The sequence below is a fragment of the Pan paniscus genome, chromosome 15, assembly GCF_029289425.2.
Source record: "Pan paniscus chromosome 15, NHGRI_mPanPan1-v2.0_pri, whole genome shotgun sequence".
NCBI lineage: Eukaryota > Metazoa > Chordata > Mammalia > Primates > Hominidae > Pan > Pan paniscus.
The window spans coordinates 57,611,556-57,627,916 of NC_073264.2; the positions used below are offsets into that span (position 1 = coordinate 57,611,556).

Consider the following 16,361-nt stretch of genomic DNA (forward strand, 5'->3'; position numbering starts at 1 on the left):
CACTTTCATCCCCATTTGGTTTTGGTGGTTTTGGCCAGCTTCTTTACCACATCCTTTTATCAGCAAGGTCTTTGTGACCTGTACTTTGTGCTAACCTCCTATCTCATCCTATGACTAAGAATGCCTTAACCTCCTGGGAATGCAGCCCAGTAGGTCTCAGCCTTATTTTACCCAACCCCTATTCAAGATGGAGTCACTCTGTTTCAAATGCCTCTGACAACATCAATAAGTAATTTCAAATCTCAAATACCGTAACTTAAATAATACTTCTCTCTCCTGATTGTTAAAGAGGAAAAGTGGCATGTTCTACATCCTTTACTTGGTGTGATTATTGATGACAAAGCTAAGATAGTTTCACCTTTATTGGGAGGAGCACCCAATGTACTCTCAATGTCAATTCATCATCATAAACCTATTTTGAGACTTTACAAAGCCCCATGCTCTGTGATGTGATTTGTCGCTGGAGAGATGAATAATCATGGCTCCTGCCCTTGCAAAGCTTGGGGAGCCTTGTAGAGCAAACACAAGCCAAAACGAAGAAGCCAGCAGCCAACCTGTCTTGCAGTTTGGCTGATGGCACATTATTTTCTTTTTTACACAAGTATCAAATGTACATTTCCTGCCCTACTCACTGGGGCATTTTATGGTCATTCCTATGCGGTTAGCTTTTTCAAAGACACAACTGGCTGGTGAGGAGAAGTCATGAGGTTTGTGTTCCTTTGGGACAAAAGGTAAGTGGAAAGTCCTGCTGATAATTACAGCCTGCTCCATCTCTTCTCCTCCCTGCTTAGCCATCCATTCGGTTTTCTGGGAAGGTTTCTTAGCACTCAGGCAAGATGAAGGGATTTGAGAAACAGTGAGTATTGTTAAGAATCAGTTAATAGCCACTTGCCTAGAAACATACCTAATTAACAAATGGTCCTTTTGAGGTTTATGCAGAGGAATCCTCACCTTTGCTCGTCACCCGCTTTGACAATTCTTGTAAGAAATAGAACTGAAAACTCTTTCAGAGATTGAGGAATGCGGTTGAGTTTTAGAAACAAGTTTTTGGGTTTTTTTGTTGTTGTTTTGTTTTTGTTTTTCCTTGTTTTCTCTTTCTTATCCAATGATCAGATCCCTGTGAAAAAGAGGTGATGCTCAGGCTTGGGGTTGAGAAGTTAAGTGTCTCCTACTGCTGGAAAAATTTGTACTTACACTCACATTTGATGTGGGGCCTCAGAGAAAAAGTGGTTCTCGATTTTTAATTGAAGACATGATCCACCACATGATGAAAATCAGTCTCTTATCCTACTGTGAAGAAATGAAAAAGAATTAGTTTTTAAGGGACCATTCAAAATACACCACTAATAGAACACACAAAAATCTGTTTAATAATGTTCATTATAATTATTCATTTAAATATAAAAGGACAGTTTGTTATTCAAAGTAAAAATGGACTAGGTATACATGTTGATTATTCTTGCGATTCTCACACCAATGAGACAGAACCTGTCCCACCCCCCACCCCCAGGCCAGTTTAAAATCAGCATGAATGCTGTGTAATCTAACCAACAGGATTGATCCAGGTCAGGTATTAAGGGCTAAAATGGATTAAACAAAAGACATTCCCCTTGTAACAAGAAAGAAAAACTTCAAAGGTGGGATTTGTTCTTGTTATGACAAAGGAAGTGGATTTACAAACTGCCTTGAGGCACACCCCTCGGTGACTTTCAATTTGCTCTCCTCTTACACGGAGAGGCCTTTTTCTCCTTCTCCTCTCCCCTACCCCCTCCAACCTCCACACCCCAGCTCCCAGAGTCCTCTCCAGGGTAAGAACTTCAGGTTAAGAGGATCAGAGCGAGAAGATTTTTTCTTGTTTGTTTTTCAAGACTTGGCACCAGGCATCTCCCCATCAAATGACACTCATTTGAGCACCTCCCAGGTTCCCATCACTCAGATGTAGAGCAGTGACAATACTCAGGGGAAACAGGAAATGCTGTTTAGTTCCCTCCATCAGAGCAGACAGACTGCATGCTTCATCCTGGTACTTGCATTTGGTTTGAAAATCTGAAAGAGAGAAATGCAAGCAAAAAGCAAGTTATTCTAATGAGTGAAAAATAACTCCGCTCCATTAGTATAGCTTACTGCATAGACTTACGGTCCTGGGTCAGGATTAGCCACATTGGGTTTTATTGTTAATACCGTGATACAATGTATATATACTTTGATACAATGTAATAACTTTTATTATGATAATGCATATGTAAACATAATGTATCTCTGAGGAGTTCAAAGCATTTTTCAGCTCTTCTGCATATGTATGTATACCTACATATATATTTTACATGAATATAAATACATACATCTATGTATTTATTAATTATTGTATTCAAATTACCTTTAAAATACTTAAGTTCTCTGGGCAGGAAATGGAAATAGGACTGGTATATGAATGTGTCATCACAGTTTCTCAAACTCTAGTTCTATACAAACCCCTTTAAAAAAAAAAACTCCCACTGCTCCCCAGATGTTGACTTCAATTACATTTATAATAATATTACTTCAACATGTATGAACATAAAACTAGTTATGTACTCCTTATGTTGCAGTTCTTATTCAATTACAAAACCAAAGTAAATGGACTAATTACAAACAAATTGCAAAACCAATAAAATTCATATTAACAACATTAAATTAATGTTGACATAATGTTTTATTGAAATTGAATTACCGTTTACAACATGAATATGGTGCCGGCTGCCCCTCCCACATTCTAGTCTAGTGATTTTCCTGAGTGGAGATGAGGGTGTTCAGACTGTGATTACAGAACATTTAGGTCATAATATAACTTGAACCCAGGTAATGGACTATCTGAGACCTCGTGTTTTGGGGGATGTTTAAATATAATTACTATAAAGCAGGAACAGTACATTCTATCAGGATTATTGACAACGATCCAGTCACTGGCCTGCCCATAACTTCTGTTCATTAAGCAATCCCAGTCCTTAACATGGCTTGAGATGATTCAAGTCTTTCAACTTGGGGACGACTGAATTAAATATACAAGGGTGTGGGGAGACCCGAACTTGTAGTTTCCACATGTTTTAGTGAAAAGAAATCTGTGCATATTTGGTATTTTAACTACTTGTAATATTTAATGGAATAACAGGCTAGAGTAATTGATCAACCTTGTAATTCCAGAACTAAAATGATTCTCTATGAAAGAAGCTGTAAAGACGCTCTACAAAAAATCAGAGTGACTGTCAACCATCTGTGCAAATACACACCCACCAGAGATAATAAAGGTGCTTAGAGAAACATAAATGTAAAGTGGGCTCCCACATCTATAGAGGCATTCAGAGCCTGAGAAAAAAGCTCCAACAAATTTCACCTCTAGCAGCCTGAGTGGACTATGACAGCTATTCCTAAGGAATAATGCTACCGATTAATAACGATAGAAAAGTAAGATGTAATGTAAGTTATATCCAGGATTGGTCTTTCTTTCTTTCTTTTTTCTTTCTTTCTTTCTTTCTTTCTTTTTTTTTTCAGATGGAGTCTCATTCCATGGCCCAGGCTGGAATGCAATGGCACAATCTCGGCTCACTGCAGCCTCCACCTCCCGAGTTCAAGTGATTCCCCTGCCTCAGGCTCCTGAGTAGCTGGGATTACAGGTATGCACCACCACCCCCGGCTACTTTTTTTGTATTTTTTAGTAGAGAGGAGGTTCCGCCATGTTGGTCAGGCTGGTCTCGAAATCCTGACCTCAGGTGATCTGCCCGCCTCGGACTCCCAAAGTGCTGGGATTATAGGCGTGAGCCACCGCACCTAGACCAAGATTGGTCTTTCTAACTACCAATTTCAATAATTAACTAGAGAACTCAGAGATAATAAAGATACTACATAATTTTTCTACATATCTCATTTAATGGCTCATTTATAAGCCTACTCTATGATCTAAGGTCATCCTCCGGACACTTTAACAATAAATAAAGGATGTTTTCCAGATAAAACAAAAGGGAAATCTCAAGTTGCTGGTTAGGCTGTGCAATAAATAGCAATTATGTCTGCAACTTTTTATCCCTCCAACTTTTTATCCCTCCCTGTATCCATGTCCTTTGTCATGTAGCTTTGCTCTCCTACCATGGGAAGGTTAGTCTGTATGTTAACACCCTATGCCATAACTTGCTTTGGCTAATGCAATGTTAGTAGAGAGAATGCAAGCAGAGGTTCAAGAGGAATTGTGCATTGCCTTTGCTCTCCCTTGCACTCCTGCCATCGATATGGGGATGTGCTGAGGCTAGCCTTCCATAGGACCAGAGCTGAGTCACCCCAGTCCCACCAGCCTGGATCAGCCTGCAGCTAGCCTAACCCCCAGACATGTGAGCAAGCCTAACCAAGGTCAGCAAAGCTTCCTAGCTGACCTCCAGATGGTCACAGACACATGAGCTATCACCATAACCTGACACATACTACAAATGTGAAAAACATATGCTCTCCATGGTCATTGCCTCTAGTAGAGGCGATGGAAGATGTTTCTTTGCATGCCCTCATCAAAACACTTTCACAAAGAGAGTTGGAGCTAGTGTAAGTTTCAACAACTATGAAAAGATTTGGGCTCTGACCTGCAAGAGCTTCCAGGTCTGTTTATCAAACCAAATCATGATGGTCTTCAAATCCTATAGCGTTATTTGAAGGTGCCCCTTATATGATGATATTCCTGTTTTAGTTCTGCCTTAAATCATTTTTGATATTAATTAATTATCATTCTGTTGGGAACACTGCCATTTTAACACCCTGGATCTTGACAAACAAGTGTGTCCTCAGATCTCATTACATAAGATCTGTGAGGTAAGAGTAATGACATGTCTTTCAGGGGCTGGTGGAGGGACTCATCCCAGCAATACATCACATCAATAAATGATTCTTTGCTATCTAAATTGGACTTAACCAAGCCCAGAACAATGTCTGATGAACGCTCTTCCCCTGCCTGCTAGATAAGAGAGAAGAAAGCCTAATAGATCTCTCACATCTCTAATTCCTATGACTTGGATCCCAGTAATGAAATGAGAAAGAAGCTCTGTGCATCATTTTTAATCTAAGCCTTTATTCCAAAGAAAGGTCCCTGAGGAGTTAATGTCATGTCACTAAGTAATTAGATCTCCATTGCTTAGCAAGAATTCTATGCCAAAGGCAGGATAATTCTATTAGAAAATGAAACCACAATATCATACAGTTCTGAGGCCACTAAATTTGTATTTAATTATCCAGGTAATGTAATTATGCAATCAGTTTTAGTCTGATATCAAGAGGAAAAGTTCTTGGTTTTTTTTTGGGTTTTTTTTTTTTTTTGGTTTGTTTGTTTTGCAAGGTTTTGTGAAAGGGCCATGCAATTAATGTGACATACTTAATTACTGGAATGTAAAGATAGCTTTGCAAGAATATATCCCCATCCAAGCATGTACATTATATTAGTTGCTTAGATCCTTGCTATTCCTCATGTATTTGTGGCTTCTTATCTTATAATGACCTATGGTAATAATTAGCCCCATGATGGAACAAAGACCTTAGCACTGTATTGAAAAGCTCAATTTCCACAGTATTCCACAGAACAAGAGAGGAACAATGAAGATTCAGAAAGGAATTTAGATTCCCTTAAATGTTCATAAGAAAAAGTTTTTAAAAATCTATCCAAATCATGAAAACCCATCCGAGACACGTTTTCAAGCCCCTTATAAGTGCCACCAAAATAAGATTCTTTCCTTATAACTTATGATCCCTGATAGATACAGATTTTTAGAGTAAACTGGATTCTTAGTGCTAATGCTTGCTGTTGTACCAAAACGGTTATTCAAATTCCATTTTATTTAAGGCACACCTCTATCACATAAACAATGTTACCCTACACACTTTATCTTCTTCAATTGTTTCTTTAAGATTTTAGGTGTTTGCACGGTGGCCTTGTGCTACCTGTGTCTTTAAGCTGAGAGTGTAGTGGCTTTCCAGGCACCGGTAGCACAGGTAAGAACTTATATGCCTTCTGGTAAGCCTTCCTTTTCCTAATCTTGAACTGTGAAACTTTCCAAAGTCCTCCATTGTCACTCTTGAAATTAAGCAAGCCTACTAAAAATTTCACTTGCAATCAGAAACTATCCTTCTGTGTTGTTTCTCTTCACTTGTTTATCCCTTTGGCCGATAGCTGTGCAGACTATTTTGTTTCCCAGCACAGGCAGAAGCTTGATGTGTGGTTGTTATTATTTAACGTTGTTTGAAACTTTGTTCCTGGAGGGTGAACATTCAAGATAAGTGAGCAGGAAATGTAGGCAGAGGCGGAGATGTGTCAATTGCTGATGGTAAAACTGGGGAATGGAGCAATTCTGTGACTGAGTTGGGGCTAGAATGCATCTTCTTTATAGTCAGAATAGAAACTTGCTGGCATGGTGGTTGGGAAATGAATTAGTTTTCTATTACTGAAAAATGAATTACCACAAACTTAGTGGTTTACAACATAACAAATTTGTCATCTCATAATTTCTGCAGGTCAGGGTCCACTGGGCAGAAATCTTAGTGTCAGCTAAGGCTGCAGCTCTTACCCGGGGCTTGGAGTCCCCTCCAAGCTCACTGATTGTTGGAAGAATTCATCTCCTTGCAGTTGCAGAACTGAAGTCTCCATTTTCCTGCTAGCTGATGGCTGGGGACCACTCTCAACAACTAGAGGCTGCCCACAGTTCCTTGCCATGTGGCCCCCCCACAGGTTGTTCACACCATGGATATTTTCTGTATTCCAGGACAGCTGGAACACAATTCTGTATTTCTCTTCTGTGATCTACCAGAGAAAATGCTCTTCTTTTAAAGGGCTCAGGTGATTCGTTAAGGCCCACCTGGATAATCCCCCTCTCTTTAGGTCATGTGATATGGAACCTTAATTATATCTACAAAATCCCTTTAACATAATATCTATATTAGGCCAGGTGTGGTGTCTCACACCTGTAATTCTAGCACTTTGGGAGGCCGAGGTGGGCAGATCACCTGAGGTCAGGGGTTCGAGACCAGCCTGGCCAACATGGCAAAACCCCATCTCTACTAAAAATACAAAACTTAGCAGGGTGTGGTGGTGAATGCCTGCAATCCCAGCTACTTGAGAGGGTGAGGCAAGAGAATCGCTTGAACCCGAGAGGTGGAGGTTGCAGTGAGCCGAGATTGTGCCACTGCACTCTGGCCTGGGCAATAGAGTGAGAACCATGAGGCTCCATCTCAAAAATAAATAAATATATAAATAAATAATACTACCTGTATGAGTGTCTGATAGAATACCTGAGAGAAAGTGTGTGTGTGTGTGTGTGTGTGTATGCATACCTGGGGCTGGGAAACTTGGGGGCCATGTTAGAATTCTGCCCACCACAGCGGACCTGCCAGGGCCTCAATTTCCTCTTTGAAATTACTGTGGCACTTGAAACCTTCTCAAGAGAAAGTCATTCCTTTGGGCTTAAGCTTCATATTTCTGAGTGTCTTATGAAATTACAGTCACGTATCCCTTAACAACGGGGATGCACTTGGAGAAAAGTCCTGTTAGGTCATTTCACTATTGTGCGAACATCATAGAGAGTACTTACACCAACTTAGATGGTATAGCCTCCTACACACCTAGGCTATGTGGTATGGCCTATTGTCCCTAGGCTCCAAACCTGTACAGCATGTTACTGTGCTGAATACTGTAGGCAATTGCAATACAATGGTAAGTATTTGTGTATCTAAACATAGAAAAGATACAGTAAAACTATAGTATAAATGACATAAAATGTCACACCCATTAGGACAACTCCATTATAATTGTCTGGGACCAACACTATATATGTAATGTACCACTGACCGAAATGTTCTTATGCAGCACATGATTTTGCTACAACTACTTCCGTAATACCATTTTTGAGCACCTGATATTTGCTAGGCACTATGTATTATCTTATTTAAATTTTCACAGCAGCCCTGTGAGAAAGGTGGTATTATTCCATTACATAAATGGGGAAACTGAGGATCAGAGAAATAAAAGGACTTGCTCAGAGTTACATAACCGTTCACAGATGAGGTTGCTGTTTACATTCAGGGCTGTCTGACACCAAAGTGCTGGTTTTTCTCACATACTCCTCTACCTATCAGTCAGTGTTCTAACAAAAGAAGCACAGCACGCTCAAAGAGGTATAATCAAAAGGAGCTTAAATAAGAGATTATTTATAGAGGTGTGTGCAGGATTAAGAAAATCAACAAGAGGAGAGAGTACCTGAGGGCTAGGAGTAGCAGGAAGCCATGACCACCTATAGGCCTGGAGGGACAAGGAGGGGGAATAGAAATAACAGAACCTAGAGAAAGCTGTAGCCAGGGAGGAACCCAATCCTTGAGAAAACCTGGCCCTTCTTGGAGAGGGGCTGAAATAAATAACCTAATTCTCTCATCTGCCTCCAATTTCTTGTTAGTGCTTTTCATTGGCCAAACCAAACTTGAAGTTAGAGGACAAGAGAACCCAGGTGATTCAGTCCACTGGAGTCAGCCTCTGGGGGCACTGAGCAGGACAGAGTAGGATGGAGGGAGGTTCTAGAAAGTCAAGTGGAGAATAACCAGAATGATCCATAAAAATGCAAGTACCCCTGCAGGGGCAATGCATGGCAAGTTTTTTGAGGCCAAAGTCTCTGTCTGATATTTTCTCCTCTTAATATAATTTATAGAGAAAAATACAGATGCTCAACTTACAGTGGGGTTAAGTACCAACAAACTCATCCTAAGTTGAAAATATCAGAAGTGGAAAATGCATTTAATACACTTAAATTACTGAACATCCTAGCTTAGCCCAGCCTACCTTAAAAGTGCTTGGAATATTTACTTTAACTCACAGATGGACAAAATCATCCAACACAAAGCCTATTTTATAATAAAGTGTTGAACATCTTATGCAATTTATTAAATACTATATTGAAGTGAAAAGCAGAAGTGTTGTATGGGAACCTAGAGCTCCCACTGAATGAATTTGGCTTTCAAACCATTATGAAGTCAAAAAATCATAAGTCGAACAGTCTGTACTTAAGACTTGACTTATCAGTAGTTAATATCTTGACAGGTGTACTAGGTTGCTAGGGATACCATAACAGAATGCAACAGGCTGAGTGGCTTAAACGACAGAAATTTACTTTCTGACAGTTCTGGAGGCTAGAAGTCCAAGATCAAGGTGTTAGCTGGTTTGGTTTCTTCTGTGGTCTCTCTCCTTGGCTTGCAGGTAGCTGCCTTCTTGCTGTGACCTCACGAGGTCTTTTTCTGTGCACGTGCATTCCTGGTGTCTCTTTGTGTGTCCAAATTTCCTTTCATAAGGACACCAGACATATTGTAACAGGGTCCACCCTAATGGCCTCATTTTAACTTAATCACCTCTTTAAAGACCCTACCTCCAGATCCAGTCTCATTCTAAGGTACTGTGAGTTAGGGCTTCAACCTGTGAGCTTGCAGAGGGGCACAATTTAGCCCATAACGGGGTTGGCTTATGAGACTAACTTCTGATTAGCTAAATGAGATGGAAAAGGTAAGTTGAAATTGGAGGAGAGGCAGGGGAAGGAAATATCCATAGTGTTTTGTCCAAGAGAACACTTCTGAAGTATGCTTTGGTTTAGGGGACTCTCCCTGCCCATGGGCAGTATTCAAGCACTGCTGGGGTAGTAGTGAGGCGACATCACGGACAAGGACCCTAATAGGCAGGAGATGCTTATTTTCTAATTTTGCCTAGAAATACACTACCTGGACCCCATAGTAATATACAGCAATAATTTGAACTACGTTTTCTAAAAGAAGAATGCCCTCTGACATAAGACGGACCAAGAAATCATTAAAATCAAATGAAAACAGAATCAAATACCCCAGCAGTGACTCTCAATTCTCCCTATGCATCAAACTCTGTTATCAAACTTTAAGAAATAAACATATAGAGACTTGGCCTTTATCCCTGGGGATTCTGATAGAGTAAGTCTGGAGTGGGGTCTTGTATATTTTTTACAGTTCCATAGATGATTCTAGTGTCCAGTCATAGTTAAGAGACACTGGCAAATCTTCACACAGTGGAGTTGTGTATATGTGCAATTGAACACAGGTGAATTCACTCCAAGAGCTCAGAGAGAAATGTGAGTTTGAGAATGCCAGGTATTTTCTGTAACCATGCGACTCATGGCACACAAGCCCTGGAGTATGTGTGACCAGGAGACTGAAGCAGGGAACCCACTTTCCTGTGATGGCCAGAGTGTGAGTGCTGCCACACCACGTGTGAGAGGCTGATGTTTTAAGTAGATATTTTTGTACATCATGGTTCTTAATTCCAGCCAACAACTTCATCTGGTACTCAACTGAAGAAACAGCAATTCGTATTCCAGTTCTGGAGGAGAGATTGTCTAGGTTGGCCTTATTCAGAAATTGGTAAATCGGAATTCAGCAAGGCCCCTTTCAAGAGATTTTTAAGCCTCATTTTTGACTGTATGAGAATTACTCCTTAAAAGCTAACTTTAGAGTCTAATCTCTATGCAAGATATAATTCCACTGTATTAATTTCACATACCTTGTAAAAAGGAACATTCCAACCTTGCTTTAAACTGAGTGTTCTGAACTATTTTATTCCTCCAACATTGCATGAATATTTAATAAGTGCTTACCAGGTATGATGATTGCATGAGCAAGACACAGAACTCCCCACGTTTATAGGATTGCGTTATCATTGTGGAGAAAGGGATGAAAAGCAAATAATATACTGTACATGAGGTGGTTAAAAGTAGACTAAGGAAAGGCCAGGCGCGGTGGCTCACGCCTGTAATCCCAGCACTTTGGGAAGCCGAGGCAGGCGGATCATGAGGTCAGGAGATTGAGACCATCCTGGCTAACATGGTGAAATCCTGTCTCTACTAAAAATACAAAAAATTAGCCGGGCGAGGTGGCGGGCCCCTGTAGTCTCAGCTACTCGGGAGTCTGAGGCAGGAGAATGGCGTGAACCCAGGAAGCGGAGCTTGCAGTGAGCCCAGATCAAGCCACTGCACTCCAGCCTGGGTGACAGAGTGAGACTCTGTCTCAAAAAGAAAAAAAAAAAGTAGACTAAGGAGTGGTCAGGAGATAGTAGGAAAATGAGAAGAGTGCGGCCTCCTGGTAGCCAGTACAGGAAGCGTTTCAAGAAGGAAAGAAAGATCAAATGTTTGGGATCAGATGTTCATGTCAGGCAAATAACAGGAGCACCTGGAGTTGACCACTGGATTTGGCAACAAGAAGGTCATGATGACCTTGACAAAGGCAGTTCTGAAGGAGCAACAGGAATAAGAGGGTCTGACTGAAGGGGGTTCAGAGAGAGAAACACTGTGTAGTACATACTCCTTAGAGGAAAGATGCATTTTTTAAAATGTCCACTTTCAATTCAAGGCTGGGACAAACTCCATATGTGAAGTGATGTGTGAAGGGGAGAGGACAGGTCGGTTCACCAATGTGGGCTGATCTAGACCAAGGCACTCTGACCTTGGGATCTATCTCCCCATTCTCTTCAAATGCCCTTTTCCACTGTCCTTTTCCCTTCAAGGTCTACTGATCGTTGGTTCAAATCCTGCTTGACACCACCTCTAGCAAAGCCCAAATCACTTCATTTCCTGTTATGTATTTGCACTGTGAGCCTTATTGCAAAATGAGATGTAAGACACGCTGTCTCCCACTTTGCAAGGATGTCTTGCATTTGCAGCAGGAAGGAGAGGCTTTCCAGGTCAAGGAATCTTCCCAATGACTCCTCAAATCCAGCGGTATCTGCAGTTGCCCATGTGGCCTGTGGATGAGGCTCAGCTCGCTAAAGCAAGCCTTAAGTGTTTCTAAAAAAGGAAAACCAAAATGAACCCAAACAGAGAGGAACAACCTAACAGGTTTCTTCCCTGAGTGACGGGGAGGAGGTAGCAGGCTTCATCTTTCCTCCTCTGAGAGGCACTAATGCTTTAGGGCCTCAAAGAATGCCCCAATTTATACAATTCACTTCTACAGCATTAAGCCTGAATGGCATTTGGTGGCAGATAAAGTCGCTCTGTGTCACACAGTGGAAGGCTGTGTGGCCAGATCTTGTTTAGAATTACATTTAAAACCTGGAAATCAAATGATATGTCCAGATAACTTCTGTGGTATGCCCCAAACCAGTTATGCTTCAGGTTAAGCCTCTGCATTTTTAAACAACATGCCTTTTATTCTCTCTAGGCCAATACTCGGACCTTCCTGCCAGCAATATCAAATAGCAAGAGGCTGAATGTACCCTCTGTGTGTGCATTAAAGGATAAACAGCCGAAGGAGGCAGTGCCTCTCTGCTGAGAAAATCTCCATCTTTGATATCTCTCCTCTACAAACACATCAATCAAAATAGCTCATTTCCTCTTGATTTCTGGAGTTATTTTCTAATTCTTAAAATTTTACAAACAAACAAAAACTAAACAAACCTAAAACATCCCATCACCCTGAGCAAACAGAGCTCTTAGTTTTCTGAATTTCTTTTTCTTATGTCTCACTCTTGAACAGACCTTTCCTTCTTGAAGGATGTCCTTTTTTTTTTTTTTTTTTTTTTTTTGTATTTTTAGTAGAGACAGGGTTTCACCGCATTAGCCAGGATGGTCTCGATCTCCTGACCTCGTGATCCACCCGCTTCGGCCTCCCAAAGTGCTGGGATTACGGGCGTGAGCCACATCACCCGGCCGGATGTCCTCTTATAACATCTTGCTTCTCAGGGTCTCAGAGAGTTTGAGTGCACTAGGAAAATGGACAGACCTTCCTGGTGGCTTTCCGGGGCAAGAGAATAATCCCATCTTGGCAGCAAAGACAGAAAAGTAACACGATTTGTTTATGTTATTGAATGTTCGTGTTATTGCCAAGGAAACCAGGGCGTATGAGACAATGCAATGTCTTGAGCAAACTTGGAGACATAAGGCTGAGGGGGCTTGTGATGATGTATATCCCCTGTGTATAAGTTCTATTTCCTTGGGAAAAATCTGGCCCTCCCTTCTGCCTCCCATTAAGGCACCTCCTGTTAGGCACATGTGCTCATGGTCATACCAGGCACCAGGAGAAGCCTTTAAGCATCTACCGTGGTTTCCTGTGGGCAGTGGGATCAGCTTCCATTTAAGGTCATGAGCCATGGCTCATGAAGGAGTAGCTAAGATTTCCTTCTGCACATGCTTCCCTAAAGCAATACTTGATTCAGAGAAGAAAAGGTATAAGCTGGGACACTGAGCACATTTAAGTCCACTGGGGACAGGGACACACCATTTGTAGAACTCCACTATGCATCATTTTATTACTTTAGAAGTAAAAGAAGAATTTTTTTCTTCATGCAAAAAAATGTTGCAGTAGATTCTCTTGCTAAAAGAGTCATTTAAATATTACTGGTCACGTCACATTGTAGTTGTTTGGAAATAATTATATCCATATCACAGACAGTAAATAATAGATGTGCGTTCACTAACATTTTATTCATGTTCTGTTTTAATATGGCAAACTTAGAAGTAATTTAATCTCCCAGTAAATTGAAGTGGTGGGGGGTTCTTCACACAGAAGACTGCAAGTTATTAATTCTGGGCAGTCTTCATCTTGTACAATTAGTCACTGTTTGCAGCTGGAAATGTTTTATTAATTTTCCATAGCAGTTGATTTTCCACAGTTTTCTCAGTTTAAATTAAGCAGTAAGAGCTGCTGTTTCTTCTTAAATAAATTTTCTTTCCACAAAAATACATGCCTCTGGCTATGTCAATTTTCCCATTTGATTAAAGTGCCAGCAGGCAATTAATAACTTAATGCATTTTAAAGTACTTTTGGAAAAAGTAATTTGAATAGCCAAACTTGTGTATTTGAATGGATTGTTACAGAAGATTTAATAGGCATTGGAAAATCCTGGAACCTTGGGAAGGACGAAATGAGGCCCGCAAACCGTGTCTGGGGACCCGTGGGGTGGTCTTCATGAAACGCCCACCATGAAAGGCTTTCAGCTCCAAGAAAGGCACTGGCACTCACACTTGGGGGGCTGATGATTGCCACTGTCCGGGAGGCTAAAGGAAGAAAGGCAACCACGTGAGTGTATGGCAGACTCAGGGCTATGATGGTATGGTCTGAGGAGGAAAGTGTCTAGGGAAAGCCATCTAAAAGCCAGTGAGACAACATGAATAAACCTTGAAGACACGATGCTCAGTGAAATAAGTCAGACACAAAAGGATAGATATATGTTGCACCTGTATGTGGTTCCCGGGATCACCAAATTCATAGAGATAAAAAGTAGAATGGTGGTTGCCAGGGGCTGGTGGGAGGAGGGGATGGGGAGTTAGCATTTAAGAGGGATAGAATATCAGTTTGGGATGATGAGAAAGTTCTAGAGATGGATAGTGGTGATGGTTACACAGCAATGTGACTGTACTTAATGCCACTGGGTCACACCCTCCAAAAGGGTTAAAATTGTAACTTTTATGATAAACATTTTACCACAATTTTACAAAAAGCAAAAAAAAAAAAAGGCAATGAAGCTTATTCTTACATTCATGATGTCATCACATTCATGACTCATAGTATTATCTGTGGTGAGAATTAGCAGCTTCTGCCTGGCAGTGGCATCTCCAGCTGACCTCCATTTAACTGACTCAGAGGATCCACCCACACTCCCTTCCAGCTGTAGAACATTTTCGATTGAGGGTCCGGCAAGCTGAAAGCTCAGCATCAGTGCCTATGCTCATGCGTTCTGCTCCCCCGCGTTTGCTGTATGCCTCCTAAGATTCAGCTAGGATTGTTTCTGATATGGTTTGGCTGTGTCCCCACCTAAATCTCATCTTGAACTGTAGTTCCTGTAATGTCCATGTGCCGTGGGAGGGACCCAGCGGGAGGTAATTGAATCATGAGGGCCGTTACCCTCATGCTGTTCTCGTGATAGTCAGTGAGTTCTCACGAGATATGATGGTTTTATAAGGGGCTTTTCCCCTCTCCCCCACCCCCTGCTTCACTCTGCACTTCTCTTTGCTGCCACTGTGTGAAGAAGGACATGTTTGCTTCCCCTTACACCATGATTGTACGTTTCCTGAGACCTCCTGAGCCATGCTGAGCTGTGAGTCAATTCAACTCTTTCCTTTATAAATTACCTAGTCTTGGGTATATCTTTATTAGCAGTGTGAGAATGGACTAATACAGTTCCCAAACCTGTTCACACCTGGTTGTTTTAATTATGCAATTTTATTAAATATTACATAAGCTGATGAAATGTGAGCTCACAAAGACAAAGAGTTGTTTTTATGAAAACCAAGTTGAATACCTTTGTAAAACCTGATAAAGGTGAGCCCTAAAAAAATATTGCAGATGTACTAGGTATGGACAAAGTAAAGTTAAAGCTTGTGGGAAAATCATAAAAAAACTTCAAAAGGATTCTGAACTTAGGTTGCTTTACAGGTGTCTTTAGGTTTTTACTTCACTTGAAAGAGACTGAAAGTGGAAATCACGCATGAGGTAATATGGCCCTGTTTTAAGCCAGTGCGATGACTGGAGCTTCAGCAGAGTCATATGCAACAGTAAGGCCTTGAGTCACTGCCCAATTGCATTGGATAAAATAACTTTCACCAAACTTTCAAGCGTCGGAGCAGAGCTAACCAATATTAATTTACATGTCAAAGCCAATCGCTTGGTAGTAAGTAATTAGCATGCTGTGTTGAGAAGTATCCTGAAATTACATCTGGGCTCAGTAAGCAGGAGTCCAGATGAACAATGTTTTCCAGGGGCGTTCAAGGGAAGCAGAGTGAATAAAGTGCCATATATTCACCATGACTGATCTAGAAAGATAGATAAGCACAAATTTAAAACCAAACATTAGCTGCTATATTTTTTTAACTTCCTGCTGGATCTAAGCCCAAGTCTACTTTTATTCTCACAAAATGGCATAAGTCATCCAAAGCACCCTTGTTATTTCCAACACTAGAACTACTTACTCATGATCAGAATGAAATGCCCTTTGCCTTATAGAGGAGTAAACCAGGTTTCACCGATCCTGTTGACCGACTCCAAGACTCTTTGCTGGAAAATTATATCCTATACACAAATCATCTTTCTAAAGAAATGTCAACGATGTTGACAATTGTGTTGGATTTCTTTTGAAGAGTCCACTGTTGGGAACTAGCCAGTTAATTAGCTAACTGCTTTTAGTTAACTGCTTGAAGAAAGGTGTAAAGTGCTTTTAAAAAATGTTTTGAACAATAACATTTTGTGTCTGGGAAGCGGTGTTAGATTATTTTTCTTGCACTGAACTGGTATGTTTCTGACAGCCCTTATGTAGATATTGGATCATGTTCCTGGTCTCAGGAGAGAAAGGAATGGTGATTTATGTTGTGGGT

The 16,361-nt window shown here is 40.9% G+C and overlaps 1 long non-coding RNA gene across 1 annotated transcript in view; it reads left to right on the forward strand.

Moving 5' to 3' along the window:
* The first annotated feature begins 13,883 nt into the window (after window positions 1-13,883).
* The window catches only part of LOC130540780 (uncharacterized), a 37,465-nt gene continuing 34,987 nt past the window's right edge, over window positions 13,884-16,361 (forward strand). Inside the window, exon 1 of the long non-coding RNA XR_008954777.1 lies at window positions 13,884-14,070. This is a non-coding gene — a long non-coding RNA (uncharacterized LOC130540780). The remainder of the gene's footprint in view (window positions 14,071-16,361) is intronic.